Source organism: Palaemon carinicauda, chromosome 12, assembly GCF_036898095.1.
Source record: "Palaemon carinicauda isolate YSFRI2023 chromosome 12, ASM3689809v2, whole genome shotgun sequence".
In the NCBI taxonomy this organism is placed as follows: domain Eukaryota; kingdom Metazoa; phylum Arthropoda; class Malacostraca; order Decapoda; family Palaemonidae; genus Palaemon; species Palaemon carinicauda.
Genome location: NC_090736.1, coordinates 30892021 through 30909863, shown reverse-complemented (window position 1 = coordinate 30909863; position 17843 = coordinate 30892021).

The following is a 17843-nucleotide window of genomic DNA, read 5'->3' as shown; positions in this document are numbered from 1 at the left end:
GAGTATGTACTGCTACAGGCAGAGCACAGATCCAAATTATACAGTTGGTTTCGATCGAACACTACTAAGTTACGGAAAAGTAATGTAATTAGATTTATGGGCTAAACCGTATTATACAAAGTTTCTAATCAACACTTCGTTCCTTTAAAGCAATTGAAAAACAAATTGGCACTAGGCGTTGCAGTATATTCGTGAGAAATCACGGTTCATTTGCGTAATTGATATATTCAGTATACAACTAAGTAATTGCATAACAATAACTTGATGATAATAATAAATATAAACTCATATCACCGTAATTATTTTAAGCTCTTAAGACATAATAATAATCCTCATATCGAGATATTATTCCTGACATATAGGAATTATTTCATATTCTTATTCTTACTACTCATTTATAGTTTATTTCCTTATTTCCTTTCCTCAATGGGATATATTTCGTAATTGAGTTCTAGGGCTTGTAACATACAGCTTTTTCAACTACCTTGTACTTTAGCTAATAATGATAACAATAACTAGAATAACACTCTGAGTGTAGACCTCCGGCACAGTACCTTAATCCTCGAAACCAGCGTGCTTTTCCTAGAATCAATCATTTCCAGCTCTTCACATAAAAGTTTAAAATCACTGCAAGTTTCATTACTTTACGATTAAAATTGTGGACAAACGGTTAATGACCGGAAATTGACCTTTTGCTTGATCTTGATCCTTGATGCGACCTTGACCTTTGACCATAACATGTAATAATTACTGTGTATTTTTATACACTTAAATATGAACCAACTTTGAAGTCTGTGTGACAACGATGGCCAAACTTATGGCGGATTACGTGAATTGGACATCTTGCTTGACCGTGACATTGACCTTTGACCTAGACCTTCCAAAGTTTAATCAATTCCAGCTTTTTACAAAATAGTTAATCCTTACAAGTTTCATTACTCTATGATTAAAATTGTGACCAGGAAGCTGTTCACAAACAAACACGCACACATAAACAAACACAAACAGGGGGTAAAACATAACCTCCTTCCAACTTTGTTGGCGGAGGTAATAATAATAATAAAAATAATAATAATAATAATAATAATAATAATAATAATAATAATAATAATAATAATAATAATAATAATAATATTAATAATAATACAAGACTTATCCGTTCTCTTAGTTTTCTCATAGTCAGACATTGTAAACGCAGTTATTGCTACGGTTTTTCACATTTTGACTATATTTATAATTAGAAACAGCAGTACCATTTTTCATTTTGAAATATTTATTGTACTTATGCTTTTATGTTCACATCCATATATCGTTCAAAATGAAAAAACAGAACGTAATTTTACATGGAAATATGTATGCATGATATTCAGACCTTATATGGAAACAACATTTAAGGATATTTATAGGCATTTTATTCATTTGTTTGAGTTCTTGTTTCATGTTATGTTAAGAGTTAGAATTAGGATGCCGTCATATACAAACTCCGACTAAATGCATTCTTTAGTATCAGAAATTTAAATTAGATATTATTATTAACCTGACCTCATAGGGAGGTAAATTTCCATCGACTAACACTATATATATATATATATATATATATATATATATATATATATATATATATATATATATATATATATATATATATATATATATATATATATATATATATATATATATACATACACACACACACACACACACACATATATATATATATATATATATATATATATATATATATATATATATATATATATATATATATATATGCGTTAATTTTATCACAACCATTCGTTATTTTCATTTATCAAAATGAAAAAATACCTTTCGATATGGAATTCGCTCTGCCTTGGGATCGTATATATAGGGTAAAGTGAGTGTTTTGCTAAGAATTTCTGGTTAACCAAAGATTAAAACCGTAGACCCACCGAAACTGAGGTGACTGTCGAATGCTATACCTGGTATACCATCATTCCATAAAGAGAGATAAGAATTGATTCTAACTCAGACATACATAATCCTGTCAAATTAAGGATTTGCCCCTTGAGTGGAAATCAACCATCTCTACTATTATAACCTATTATTAAGCTGTAACAATTGGCTTTTTAATGATAATTTTATCACTAACACTTGTGATTCTAATTTATTGTAATGAGCCACGAATATTTTTTTATAATTTGCATTCTTGTTTGGGTGTGTTTCCTATTAGTATTTTCAACTGTTTAAACAAAATCACAGCCATGAGCAAAGGCAGTTGCATATTCAGTTGGATGAAAAATGACCGGAATTCTGTAATAGGATCGAGCTGATTTTGAACAGTATTTGTTTAATCTGATTGACTCAGTAGTGTATTGAGGCCTCTAATTCTGAAAGATTTTTTTTTTAATTTAATTTCTTTAAGTGTAAAAGCAATAATGGTAAGAACTCCCTTTTTTCCTGAGAAATATTAAATAATATAAAATATCTTAACTTTAGAATAGATCTGACATGTAAAAACTAAGAAGAGAGACTTATCTCAGCCTGTTCAACACAAACATATTCTTTTTTAAGTTTGAACTTTTGATGTTCCACCAATTCAACTATCTGATTAGGAAAATTATTCCAGTATATGGTCTCACAACTGGAATAAAAAACCTAGGATACTGTGTAATGGTGAGCCTTATTATGGGGGAAACTATGACTAGTAAAATTAACTGCTGTTTGGGAAGATCTGAATACAACGAAGGATCAGAATTATGAAAAATCCTATGCATCATGCATAAAGAACTAAATTGAACGATGGTGCGAGCGATTGATAGGAATTTAGTAGACCTCATATTTGTGTCCAAAAAATTAAGATGAGTCAGCAGTTGAAGACCACACAAGAGAAAAATACTGTAAACAGGGTACCGGGTAGAATATTATTTAAAAAATTAAATTTTTTTTATTTCTTTTAGCATAAATTTATCTCCAAATATCTTAAAATACCTCGTCAATATAACGAAATATTTTTTTTTTTTTTTCAAATTTGAAGAAAATACCGACCGAATACGATTCTCAAAAGTAAATTTGAAATTACGAATAAAATCTAAGATTTTAATGGATTTGTATATAGTTAAGGAAAATAGGATAAATGTATAGATTTGGATGTTAACGAGCCACTGTTCTCGACTTACTCTCAGTCATGCTCTGAGTTATTTTAGGGTTTAACTTTTTGCCTCATAATTTGCACCATATATTAATTATAGTTAGATCTCTATTAACAGGTTCATCATTCCCAGGTCTACATTTAGGAGATGGAACTGAGGCAGAGAGAGAGAGAGAGAGAGAGAGAGAGAGAGAGAGAGAGAGAGAGAGAGAGAGAGAGAGAGAGAGAGAGAGAGAGAGAGAGAAGCACCTTCTGCATATGCAATGGGCTTTTATGAAAAGTAAAAAGCCAATAACACTACCCTGTAGAACACCAGATGTCATATTCCTGTACTTGCTACGGTGCCCATCAAGAAGAACTATTTGAACTTGAGGCAAAAATAGTAGCATCATCTGCATATGAAACAAACTTGTTTTCTTGGCCAAACCACATAGTTTAGCTTTTCGATCTCGTGAGATTAAAGCTCTGTTGGTGGACCTTGATGCTTATGGAGGTGTAGATCCAAATGGTATTTTTCCTTTGTTTTTTATAAAGACAGCAGATTTCCTAGCTCCAAAGTAGTAAGCAAGAAGATGAGATTTTAGCACTTGCTGGAAAATTGGTAATGTTACTCCTCTATGTAAATGTGTTTCCACAACTCCCATATTATCTAAAGTTTCTGAACGTCTTCTGGCAAAACGTCTTAATAGGTTTGCTGAAGGTAATCGTCTACTCTCTAGTTTACAATTTGGTTTTCGTAAAGGCCTTGGAGCATGTGATGTCCTTACAATCTCCAATGTTGTACAGAAATACCTTGATTGTGGTCAGGAAGTTCGTATGATTGGCCTTGATTTTAGTGCTGCCTTTGACCGTGTTAATCATGAGGCCCTCGTTTTCAAACTGAAACAGTTGCGAGTGGGTGTGTCTTTTCTAAGCATTATTATGAATTTTTTAAGTAATAGATCTCAAAGAGTTGTTGTTGATGGGCACCATAGTGATTATATGAATGTGATATGCGGTGTTCCACAGGGTAGTGTTCTTGGCCCATTACTTTTCATACTATATACACATGACATGTGGTTTGGCCTCGTAAACAAGCTTGTTGTATATGCAGATGATGCTACTCTCTTTGCATCAATTCCATCCTCTGAATGTAGATCTTGTGTTGGTGAATCCCTTAATAGAGATTTAGCTAGAAATTAGTGCATGGTGTAAATTATGCAGTATGAAGTGGAATCCTAACAAAACTCAAAGTATGATTGTAAGTAGGTCAAGGACGGTGGCTCCTCAATATCCGGATCTCAGTATTGATAATGTTTTTTTAAATTTGTATGACTCTTTCGAAATTTTAGGTGTGATTCTCGACAGGAAATTTACTTTTGAGAAACATATAAGGTCTCTGTCTTCTTCAATTGCACAAAAAATAGGCTTATTGAGAAAGTCTTTCAAGATTTTCAGTGATCAATCTATTCTGATGAAGTGTTTTAATTCTTTCATTCTTCCTTGATTTGAGTATTGTTCTCCTGTCTGGTCTTGAGCTGCTGATTCTCATCTTAATTTGTTGGACAGAAACTTAAAGTCTATTAAATTTCTTACTCCTGATCTAGATATTAATCTCTGGCACCGTCGTTCAATTACTTCATTATGCATGTTGCATAAGATTTTTCATAACTCTGACAATCCTTTACATTCAGATCTCCCTGGACAATTCTATCCTGTTCGTAATACTAGGCAGGCAGATGATTCTAATGGCCAGGCCTTCTCCATCATGAGGCTCAATACTACACAGTACTCTAGAAGTTTTATTCCAGCTGTTACCAAGTTGTGGAATGATCATCCTAATCGGGTATTTGAGTCTGTAAAACCTCAAAAGTTCAAAGTTGGAGCAAATGTTTTATTGTTGAACAGGCGGACATGAGTTTTTTTATAGTTTATTTATGGCATATTTGTTTTTGATTTTGTTAATAGTTTATGCGTGACATGTCAGTTTTGACGTTGTTACTTTTTTTAGAATGATTTATTGTTAATTTGTTTTCCATTTATTTATTTCCTTATTTTCTTTCCTCACTGGGCTATTTTTCCCTGTTGAAACCCCTGGGCTTATAGCATCTTGCTTTTCCAACTAGGGTTGTAGCTTGGATAGTAATGATAATAAGAATAATATTATAGCAGGAAACTACCTTGTGAAACACCAGCGATTATAAATATTACATTTCCATGCTCACAATGGTGGGTTTACTTGTGTGGAGGGCATAGTTATTATTATTATTATTATTATTATTATTATTATTATTATTATTATTATTATTATTATAATTATTATTATTATTATTATTATTATTATTATTATTATTACAACTTGCTAAGCTACAACCCTAGTTGGTAAAGCAGGATACTATAAGCTGTAGGACTCAAACAACGGAAAATAGCACTGTGAGGAGAGGAAGTAAGGAAACTACAAGATAATTGATTAACAATCAAAATGAAATGAACAGTAATGATATAAAAAAATACATTTCATATATGAACTATAAAAAACTCTAAAAAACAAGTGGAAGAGAAATAAGATAGGCAGTGGAAGAACATGGTACAGAGGCTATGGCACTATATAAGACCAGACTACAATGGTTCGGTTTTAGAGTGTCCTCCTAAAAGAGCTGCTTATCATAGCTAAAGTCTCTTCTACCCTTGCCAAGAGAAATGTAGCCTCATTGCAGTAGTTAATCCCTTGAGCGAAGAAGAATTATTTGGAAATCTGTGTTGTTAGGTGTGTAAGGACAGAAGAGAATATAAAGAATAGGCCAGACTATCTGGTGTATGCATAGGCAGAAGGAAAACAAGCCGTAACCAGAGAGAAGGATCCAATGTACTATTGTCTGGCCAGTCATAAGATCCAATAACTCTCTAGCGATAGTATGTGAACATATATATATATATATATATATATATATATATATATATATATATATATATATATATATATATATATATATATTTATGTGTATATATATATATATATATATATATATATATATATATATTTATATATATATATATATATATATATATATATATATATATATATATATATATATATATAAATATACATATATATATATATATATATATATATATATATATATATATATGAATATATATATATATATATATATATATATATATATATATATATATATATATACAGTATAAATGTATGTGCCTTTATATATATGTGTGTGTATATATATATATATATATATATATATATATATATATATATATATATATATATATATATACTGTATAAATATATGTGCATTTATATATATATATATATATATATATATATATATATATATATATATATATATATATATATATATATATATATATATTTGAATTTGGGTGTTCATGTTTACTGATATGCATATTTGGGATTCCATAAATGCATTTAACCTCTATCATTTGTTTCACTGTACTGCATATGCAAGTAATGTCAAATAACCAGGGTGCATTATGCTCGGAAAATGCCGACGAAACTGTGCGTAAATTCTATAAGGTCGGTAGTTCCCTTCATATCGTATCCACTTATGCCTTTACAGTACTGTCAAAACATAGATCTTGAATGATAAGTTTAACCATTGAAAATTCCTGAGAGAGAGAGAGAGAGAGAGAGAGAGAGAGAGAGAGAGAGAGAGAGAGAGAGAGAGAGAGAGAGAGAGAGTATTGAATCCAGAATTCCCTAATACGATTAAAATGCATTAGTTTGCGAATACAAAATTTTTCAATTGCTTTGTGCAAATAAAGTCCTTAAGCCTTATATTAAGCCTTTCATCAGTATCGTTTATTTTACTTCATATTTCTGACCAGGACGTTTTTAAAACCAGTCAACATGAAAAGTTCTATCATTTACATTCAAATAATCAGCGTTTCAAATAAAAAAAAAGTACTGCATCGATTTTTATTACGGGTTCGTAATATTCGTAGTTACTTTATTCCTTTTATTACGAACAATCTCTTTTATCAACATACCGGTCTGGTGTCCGGGTAAAATGAAGTACTTATTTTTCTGGGAGTTCAGATTTATTTTGCAAATTGTTGCAAATGAAGATCATTTTGCAGGGAAAAGAGAATGAATTTTTATATTGTTATATCATGAGACACAGCTATACTATGGCAAATTTACTTATTTCCTTATTTCCTTTCCTCACTGGGCTATTTTTCCCTGTTAGAGCCCTGGGTCTTATACCATCTTGCTTTTCCCATTAGGGTTTTATCTTGGCCAGTAATAATAATAATAATAATAATAATAATAATAATGATAATAATAATAATAATAATAGCAACAGAAATGGAAGTGTCTGCTCCAGACATCGATAATAATGACACCATTATTCTGAACAAGGTTCGATACAAGTCGGAATATGCATAACGTTGAAGCTAATTGATTATGACATAAATCCAAGTGGCATTTCTTTGCATTTCCAGCATGAACTGACATACATTGCTTCCCAAAAAGCAGATTTTGGAATTACAATTTATTAAAGAGAAATATCAGTTTTTTTTCATAAGACTTTATATGTTTCTTTGAAAACAGGCGAGAAAACTTGACCAAAATGTCCTGTTCATGTCTGAGTTTAATTGAATTTCTTTTTCTTACTATAACTTTAACTCTCTGAGTTTGCGTTTTTCTTTCTTTTTAAAAACTGAAGTATTATCTCTAAAAGCACGACATGTCCCATGTTGACAAACACACAGCTTCAATGCACATACACCTTGAGGGGGAAGCTCGAAGCTCTGCAAGGTCGCATAGCTACAGTATGAATGAAAACCGAAAGGTTTGGGTTTGTTACACTAAACGCGAATAAAGCTCGAACATGCAATATAGATATAATCCTATTTACTGCATTAGAAAGAATTCCCTTTAATACAGGGGGTGTTTAATGATAATGCTTGAACAGAAGAAACAACCAGGAATCTATCATTCTCTACAATGTGGTCTCAGTCATTTAGTTATGCAAAAAAGAAATATTTTTGTTTTTTTTTTTCTTTGACAGGAACACTAGTTATTATCATTATTGTTGTTTTGATATTGATTTTATTATTATTATTATTATTATTATTATTATTATTATTATTATTATTATTATTATTATTATTATTGTTATTATTGTTATTATTATGTTAGTTGTCTTATTTTTATTATTATTAGTATTATTATTATCATCATTAGTAGTAGTAGTAGTATTTATTATGTTTTATGAAAAACATAATAAAGATTAATCCAGTAAAAATATTATGAAGTTTAAAATATATCCATTTAATATTTGTAAATCTTAATATTTTAATATTTTTAGTGTTGACAATTTTAAAAGGCGTTTTTTCCCTAAATATTAATTTAGATCTTTTATTTGTTTGTTTATCGGGAAAAACAAAGCTTATCGTTAAGATGATCAACAGATACTTGATTTTGTTTACCTCAGATTATTTGTTTTATCATGTGAATGTTTTGAGAATTTAAGAATTTCCAGGCATCCAGAAACGGTTGTATTTAAAGCATAGATTCTTTAAGAATTTCTCATATATCTTAAAAGAAGCAAAAACAGATACTACAATAAACGAAATGGATTTTCTGTTTTAGTTGGAGTTCGGTTTATAAAGGCTGACATGGATTACAGGGTCAGGAAAATATGGTTGTTTTGTAGAGAGAGAGAGAGAGAGAGAGAGAGAGAGAGAGAGAGAGAGAGAGAGAGAGAGAGAGAGGGAGAGAGAGAGAGAGAGAGAATTTCACGCCCTATCCTCTAGTAGTTTTCAAGACCCTGTATATTTCTTAAAGCTTGATCCAATAGTACCTATATAAAAAATGTTAGGATATTGATCCTTATAAATTTCACTGATTAATATATGACCAATTAAGATCTTGTGCAATAGGAATTGAAATATATATTTTCTTGTGCCGAGATGAGAAGCAGTCAAGGGAAAAGGCAGAATTTAGAAGAGGCTACTCCACAATTGACCACCTGATGATAGTGAATTAATTCAATGAATAGACAAATGAGTATAACATCCCATTAGATGTAGCACTTGAAGATTCTTCCAAAGTATTGGAATCGGTTTACATCAATGTATTCTGCTATATATGTGACCATGTAACATCATTTATTCGCCTCCATAAGAAATCAGAATCGTTCCAACTCAACAGGGTTGTAGTGGCCGATGATATAATGTCCCTGACTGGTGAATGCCAGGCTGGTGAAGGAGGCCGGGGGGGGGGGGGGGGGGGAGTTTGAGTCCTGCTTAAGCTCGTTGGTCTCTTTGGTCGCTGAAGCCTCAACATTCTTATGAGCTGTGAAGGGGTGGGGGGGGGGGGGGGGCGTTAAGAGACCCTATAGGTATATAAGTCATCAGCAGCCATAATCTGGCCCGCCTTGGTCCTACCTTGAGTGGGAAGGGGGCTTAGGCGATGACCATAAGTATATATGGTCAGTCTTTAGGATATTGTCCTGCTCGATTGGTTAATGTCACTGTCCCTTGTCCCTGCCCTTCATGATCGGCCTTTGAACCTTTAAGAGGGAAGTCAGAAAAGGATACAGAAGCTTTAAAGCAACTTTACTGGTCGAAAAGGGGAACAAAAGTAGATGTGGAATACCCAAATCACCTCAAATTTTCTACGGACATAATTTATTCCTCCACCAAAGAAGAGCTTCAGCAGATGCTTACTATGCCCAGTTGACCTTCAGGTGAACTTAAAAAAAAAAGTTATGTATAAATAGAACAGGCAGAAAGGACCATGAAAATTGAGGTAAGCTGATAAAAGAAGTGGAATATTACATCTATCATAGCCTGCGTCACCCCCTAAAGGCTCCTCCAATGCAAATGAGATAAGAAAGGATTATCCTGGGTTAGCAGGCATTTGGAAGAGCAAATTCTATCATTAAAAGGAAGATCCTGATCGTAATGAAGAGGAAACTTTATGACCAGTATATCCTCCGAAATATTACCCATAGAGCAGAAATCAGGAATTTAACAAAACCACTTTCCCTTAAGTTAAGAACAATGCAGAGAGAACAGGAGAGAATTATGTTAGACCTAACTGGGAGTGATAGAAAAACAACACTATTGCTCCTTCAAAAGACAAAAGTACGTATTATCCTCGAAACTATCAGCAAGGATAAGTAGAAAGAGGCTAGACATTGCTAGGATGACCAACAACAGAAGGACTTCCTCAGCAACAACAACAACACCAACAACAACAACAATAGGAAACCGAGGAGGACAGAAGACCGGCTGACGAGATGACTCCGATCAACATCTGCAATGGTGGACTTTTATGGCTGGAGACAGACACCTGTGAAAAGACCTGTGAAAGGCCTATGTTCAACGAAGGACGTTTAAAGACTGAAATGATGACAACTGGTAAATATAAAGAACATAAGAAAGAATTGAATAGCTACTACTGAAAACATACTAGACAAGAAGGGCAGTAATGCGAGCAGGATAACGGCGAATGGTACAGGGTATTTTGGGATGTCTTGATGTGCTGCTGATGACCAATCTGTGTAGATTATGAAGCTACTGATGCTGTGAAAATTTTATGGCCCATTGGGTACTTCCATAATTGAAATGATATAGGATGACGGTGACAGCAATTATGGTGTTGGTTTCCTTCTAAATCTTCGGCAGAAGTTAGGCGGTAGGATTTAATAACGTTTATATACGCTAGCTAAGTTAGTTACAACTCAAAGAGTTATGGAAAGATTAATGATGAGAGTAACAATAAGAGTGAGAAAAAGAACGACATGGATAAAAGAGCAAACTACTATGAGATTCAGGGCCTCTGTAACACGGTTTTTTGGACTTTGCTCCTTATCAAAGCATCGGATGTAGCTGAAAATTGACATATGTATATTTTACAACCACACATAAATTTTGTCAGCATTATCAATAACCTAAACACAATAGTTTTAATTTTTATAGAGTAAAAATGATCTAGCCGACGCCATGGCCAGTGATAACGAGACAAGAGTCGAAAACATTCACTACGTAAGCAATGTAAACACCTTTTGACAAAATTTTGCCCCGCCCATCCACCAGACACTCATTCAACTTCTTCCATCGGCTCTGAAACCCATAACAGTCAAGAATGGCTAACAGGATTTGGAATTGCCCCCGTGGTTGCAAAACTGCATTTGTCTTACGACTTGCAACTTTATACAGTCAAGAGAAAGTCCGTGGCCATATTTACTATAGCCTGAATAGTTAATTATTCAGTTTCTAGTTTAAATCCAATGTTTATAGTCTGATTTGTATTTAGCATAACAGGATTATAATACTTGTAATGTCATTCAGGCTTTTGAACATTTTTATTAACTATTCACTATGCCACCAAAAGAGAGAGAAAGAGAGGGATTGTATGTAAACAGTCTTTATATAACTATTTTTGTTAAAATAAGATTTTTGTGCTAAAATCTCCATCAGACCAACCGTGTTAGCTATGTTTTGGGCATGACTGCATTTTATAAATAAATCCTGAATAGTTTTAGGAGTTTTATTTGTACATCTAATGGGAATTTATAGAAGTGAAGTGAACATAATTCATCTATCCTTTAAAATAATTACTACATGTAGCAAAACAAATAGTAGTAAAGATGATAATGCAATGAAGGAATGATACCATACTTTATCTTTAGCTTCAACATCGGCAATAACATACCCAGTTGCCATAATTTGTCAGCTTAATGAAATAACCTATCATCTAAAGTTAAACTTAATTTCTGAGGAGGCCATGGCTTATTGCACAGTGAAAGAATATGACAAAGACTTTATGAATGGCGGAACGATACATAAATGTGGGTGGGGTATTTGTGCTAGCGTAGTAATACTACTGTACTGTAGCAGTAGTGCCGTAACAGTACTATACATAAATTAAACGTTTAGGCCAACTGCTGGGATCCTTGAGGATCATTTACCACTTCTTACAACTACTCGAAAAATTAGTTTTTATATCCAGAATTTAAATTTTCTGATCCAACAATGCCCATGATAGCCTTCAGTGTTATCCTGAATTACAACGAGGCCAAAGTGGGTGGAGCCTCGTGAAGTCATCATTCTGACGACAATTACTGGTGAAGGTTTAAAGCCAAAATATGGTACCAGTTATTTATTTATTTTTTTCTTTTTTACAGTAAATACGTAGGTAGCTAGACAATAAATAAAAATTACTGGACATTGGATATAGCAGTTATCAAATCAAGCTGGTCTATTATTATTATTATTATTACTATCCAAGCTACAACCCTAATTGGAAAAGCAAGATGCTATAAGCCCAGGGGCTCCAATAGGGAAAAATAGCCCAGTGAGGAAAGGAAATAAGGAAATAAATAACTGAAGAGAACAAATTAACAATAAATCATTCTAAAAAAAGTAATGTCAAAAGAGATATATCATATGTAAACTATTAACAACGTCAACAACAAAAATGTCATATATAAACTATAAAAAGACTCATGTCCGCCTGGTCAACAAAAAAGCATTTGCTCCAACTTTGAACTTTTAAAGTTCTACCTATTGAACAACCCGATTAGGAAGATCATTCCACAACTTGGTAACAGCTGGAATAAAACTTCTAGAGTACTGCGTAGTATTGAGTCTTATGATGGAGAAGGCCTGGCTATTAGAATTAACTGCCGGCCTAGTATTACGAACAGGATAGAATTGTCCAGGGAGATCTGAATGTAAAGGATGGTCAGAGTTATGAAAAATCTTATGCAACATGCATAATGAACTAATTGATCGACGGTGTCAGAGATTAATATCTAGATCAGGAATAAGAAATTTAATAGACCGTAAGTTTCTGTCCAACAAATTAAGATGAGAATCAGCAGCTGAAGACCAGACAGGAGAACAATACTCAAAACAAGGTAGAATAAAAGAATTAAAACACTTCTTCAGAATAGATTGATCACCGAATATCTTAAAAGACTTTCTCAATAAGCCAATTTTTTGTGCAATTGAAGAAGACACAGACCTTATATGTTTCTCAAAAGTAAATTTGCTGTCAAGAATCACGCCTAAAATTTTGAAAGAGTCATACATATTTAAAGAAACATTATCAATACCGAGATCCGGATGTTGAGGAGCCACCGTCCTTGACCTACTTACAATCATACTTTGAGTTTTGTTAGGATTCAACTTCATACCCCATAATTTGCACCATGCACTAATTTTAGCTAAATCTCTATTAAGGGATTCACCAACCCCAGATCTACATTCAGGGGATGGAATTGATGCAAAGAGAGTAGCATCATCTGCATATGCAACAAGCTTATTTTCTAGGCCAAACCACATGTCATGTGTATATAGTATGAAAAGTAATGGGCCAAGAACACTACCCTGTGGAACACCGGATATCACATTCCTATACTCACTATGGTGCCCATCAACAACAACTCTTTGAGATCTACTACTTAAAAAATCAATAATAATGCTAAGAAACGACCCACCCACTCCCAACTGTTTCAGTTTGAAAACAAGGGCCTCATGATTAACACGGTCAAAGGCAGCACTAAAATCAAGGCCAATCATACGAACTTCCCGACCACAATCAAGGGATTTCTGTACTGCATTGGAGATTGTAAGAAGGGCATCACATGCTCCAAGGCCTTTCCGAAAACCAAATTGCAAACTAGGGAATAGATGATTACCTTCAGCAAACCTATTAAGACGTTTTGCCAGAAGACGTTCAAAAACTTTAGATAATATGGGAGTTATGGAAATTGGGCGGTAATCAGTGGGACTTGAGCTACCACAAACACATTTACATAGAGGAGTAACATTACCAATTCTCCAACAAGTGCTAAAAGCTCCTCTTCTTGCTAACTTGCGTAAAATAACAGATAACTTTGGAGCTAAAAAATCTGCTGTCTTTATAAAAAACAAAGGAAAAATACGTTTGTGAAAATTACCAACTAATCCATACACCTTGTCAATCTGATTGTGCCCTATAAAGTAGACTGTAATTTCTTAGGAAACTTATTCTGGGAGTTAGACTAATAATCGAAGTGTTTTTGTATTTATTAACATATTTTGTTCGTTTGTTCATTATGACAATTCTCAGTGGAGAGGTTTCAGAGTTCATAAAAGTGTACTGCTTTGCTTTTATTTACACTTTTGTGTTATTGTTGGCAGAGGTATAGCCTTCGTTACGTATAACAAATCATCGATCGAGAAAGAGAGAAGAAATGCCGTCATAAGTTACGTAACGAGTGCGTTCGAAACCTTTTCTCTGAGTAAGTTGGCCCGTCTTCAAAAATCGTCACTTTTACTTAATAAAGTACCAAATTTATTCAACCTACGTAATGCAGAATATAGTCAAAATTTATGTGTAGATATAATGTGCATTCTGAATAAGCGTTATATTTATGAAATTCATAGAAAAAAAGTTATTGCGAAAAAACCGTGTTACAGAGGCCGTGAATCTCATAGTAATGTCTAGGATATTCTAACATTTAAGAAAAAGACGTGGACACGGGCGAGACATATAATGAGAATGAGAGACAATATATGGACATTGAGGATGACAGGATGGGTCCCTAGAGATTACCAAAGAAGCGGGGGAAGGGAGAAAAGGCGATGGATTGAGGAAATAAGTAAGTTTGTGAGGGTGGACTAGCACAGAAAGACAATAAACGAACGCAAGTGGACAGTCATGTCTGATGCTGCTTTTGTTCTGCAGTGGACCAGTAACAGCTGATAATGATGATGGTGCATATATATATATATATATATATATATATATATATATATATATATATATATATATATATATATATATATATGTATGTGTGTGTGTGTCTAAGTGTGTGTGCGTGGGTTGGGTTAGTTGTTAGATAGAGGGCTGTTTCAAATGAAAAACTATATAAATTGAATTATATCTTGATATCATTTATATTAGTTATATTTATTTACATATATATATATATATATATATATATATATATATATATATATATATATATATATATATATATATATATCGTGCTTTTTAATCCTGTGTTTTGTTGGAAAATGATAAAGGTCACCTTGAACGGGAGGCAACTTTCTATTTGCGAGAAGTAATAAGTTTTGTGACATTTTAATAAATATAGTTAAAATAGGTTCAAAAAAAACATTTCCAAGCAATAAAATAATTTAGTTTTTAAAATATAAATACAAATTATGGAAAAAAAAAAACTGATATATCAATTTATCATTACGCAGGTGTATATATATATATATATATATATATATATATATATATATATATATATATATATATATATATATATATATATATATATATATATTTATATATACAGTTGATAGATTGGTTCCTCTTGGGTGAGACTCATATATATATATATATATATATATATATATATATATATATATATATATATATATATATATATATATATATATATATATATATATATATATATATATATATATATATACAAACGTATATTATATATATGTATATATATATACATGTATATATAATATACATTTGTATATATATATATATATATATATATATATATATATATATATATATATATATATATATATATATATATATATATATATATATATATATTTATATATATATATCATCATCATCATCTGACGACTATCGACGCAAAGGGCCTCGGTTAAATTTCGCCAGTCGTCTCTGTCTTGAGCTTTAAATTTAACATTTCTCCATTCATCATTTCCTACTTCACATTTTTTAGTCCTAAGCCGTGTAGGCCCGGGTCTTCCAATTCTTCTAGTGCCTTGTGGAGCCCGGTTAAATGTTTGGAGAACTAATCTCTTTTGTGGAATGCAAAGAGCATGCCCAAACCATCTCCATCTACCCCTCATCATGAACTCATCCACATATGGTACTCGAGAAATCTCTCTTATAGTTTCATTTCTAATCATGTCCTGCCTTTTAACTCTCAATATCCTTCTGAAGCTTTATTCTAAAATCTACTAAATATATTGGAGATTGTTTCATTGGCATACCATGACTAATATATATATATATATATATATATATATATATATATATATATATATATATATATATATATATATATATATATATATATATATCATCATCATCATCATCATCATCATCCTCATCTCCTCCTACGCCCAATTGACTCAAAGGACCTCGGTTAGATTTCACCAGTCGTTTACATCTTGAGCTTTTCATTCAGTACTTCTCCATTCATCATTTCCTACTTCGCGCTTTATAGTCCTCAGCCATGCAGGCCTGGGACTTTCAACTCTTGAAGTGCCTTGTGAAGCCCAGCTGAACGTTGGTGAAATAATTCCTCTTGAGAAGTGCGAAGAGTATGCCCAAACCATCTCCACCTACCCTTCATCATGATCTCATCCACATATGGCACTCTAGTAATCTCTCTTATAGTTTCAATGCTAATCCTGTTCGGCCCTTTCAACTCCCAATATCCTTATGAGGGCTTTGTTTTCAAATTTACTAAATCTATTGGAGATTGTTTCGTTTTCATACCACGACTCATGTCCATAGAGTAGCACCGATCTCACTAAACTGATATATAGTCCGATTTTTATATGTAATTTCAGTCGATTTGATTTCCAAATTCTACTTAACCTAGCCATTGTCTGATTTCCTTTTTTAAATTTTTTCACTAAACACTAATTCTAAAGACCCTGTATTGGAGATCATAGTTCCTAAATACTTAAATGATTCTACCTTAATCCTATCTCCTTCCAATGATATTTCATCTTCCATTGCATACTTCGATCTCATCATCTCGGTCTTTCTTCTCTTTATCTTCAGTCCAACCTCATGTGATATTCCATGCATTCTGGTAAGCAAGCATTGCAAATCCTATGGTGGTCTGATAACAAGGACACCATCATCAGCATACTCTCGGTCTGCTAAATTCTTATCACCAATTCAGTCCAATCTTTTCTCCACCATCTGTGACTGTTCTACACATTACAAAATCCATGGGGATGATAAACAATATAGGTAACCACACATTCTCTTAGAGTACTCCGCTGTTCACTGGAAAGTCATTTGATAAGACTCCATTAATATTAACTTTGCATTTGCTATGCTCATGAACAGACTTAATCAAATTTACAAATTTAAGGGGAATTTCAAAATAATGCAGTACTCTCCAAAAAATTGGTCGGTTAACATCATCTAAGGCTTTTTTATAGTCCACAAATGCCATTAAAAGTGGATTTCTATATTCTACGCATGTTGTACATGTCTCAAAATAAAAATTTGGTCATTACAACCTTTTCTAAATGCTGCTTGTTCATTTTTCAGCTTTTCATTAATCTTTCTCTCCTTTCTGTTTAGAATAAGCATATATGTTTTCATAACAACTGACGTAAGTATTATGCATCTGTAATTATATCATTCAGTCAGGTCTCCTTTTTTCCACCATTTTCACTAACCCTCCTAGCTTCCATTCATCAGGTTTTGCCTCCCCATGCCACATTCAACAAAATAATCTTGTAAGTATACTGTGAATCACTTCATTTTAGGCCAATATCATCTCGGCAGTTATTCCATCGTATCCAGAGGCTTTCCATCTCTTAAGTTTTTTAATGATATCTTAAACTTCAAACACACTGAATTCATTCATTGGCACATCAAGGTCTTCATGAACTTCAAGTATATCAATCAAACTATCCCTTTCATATATCC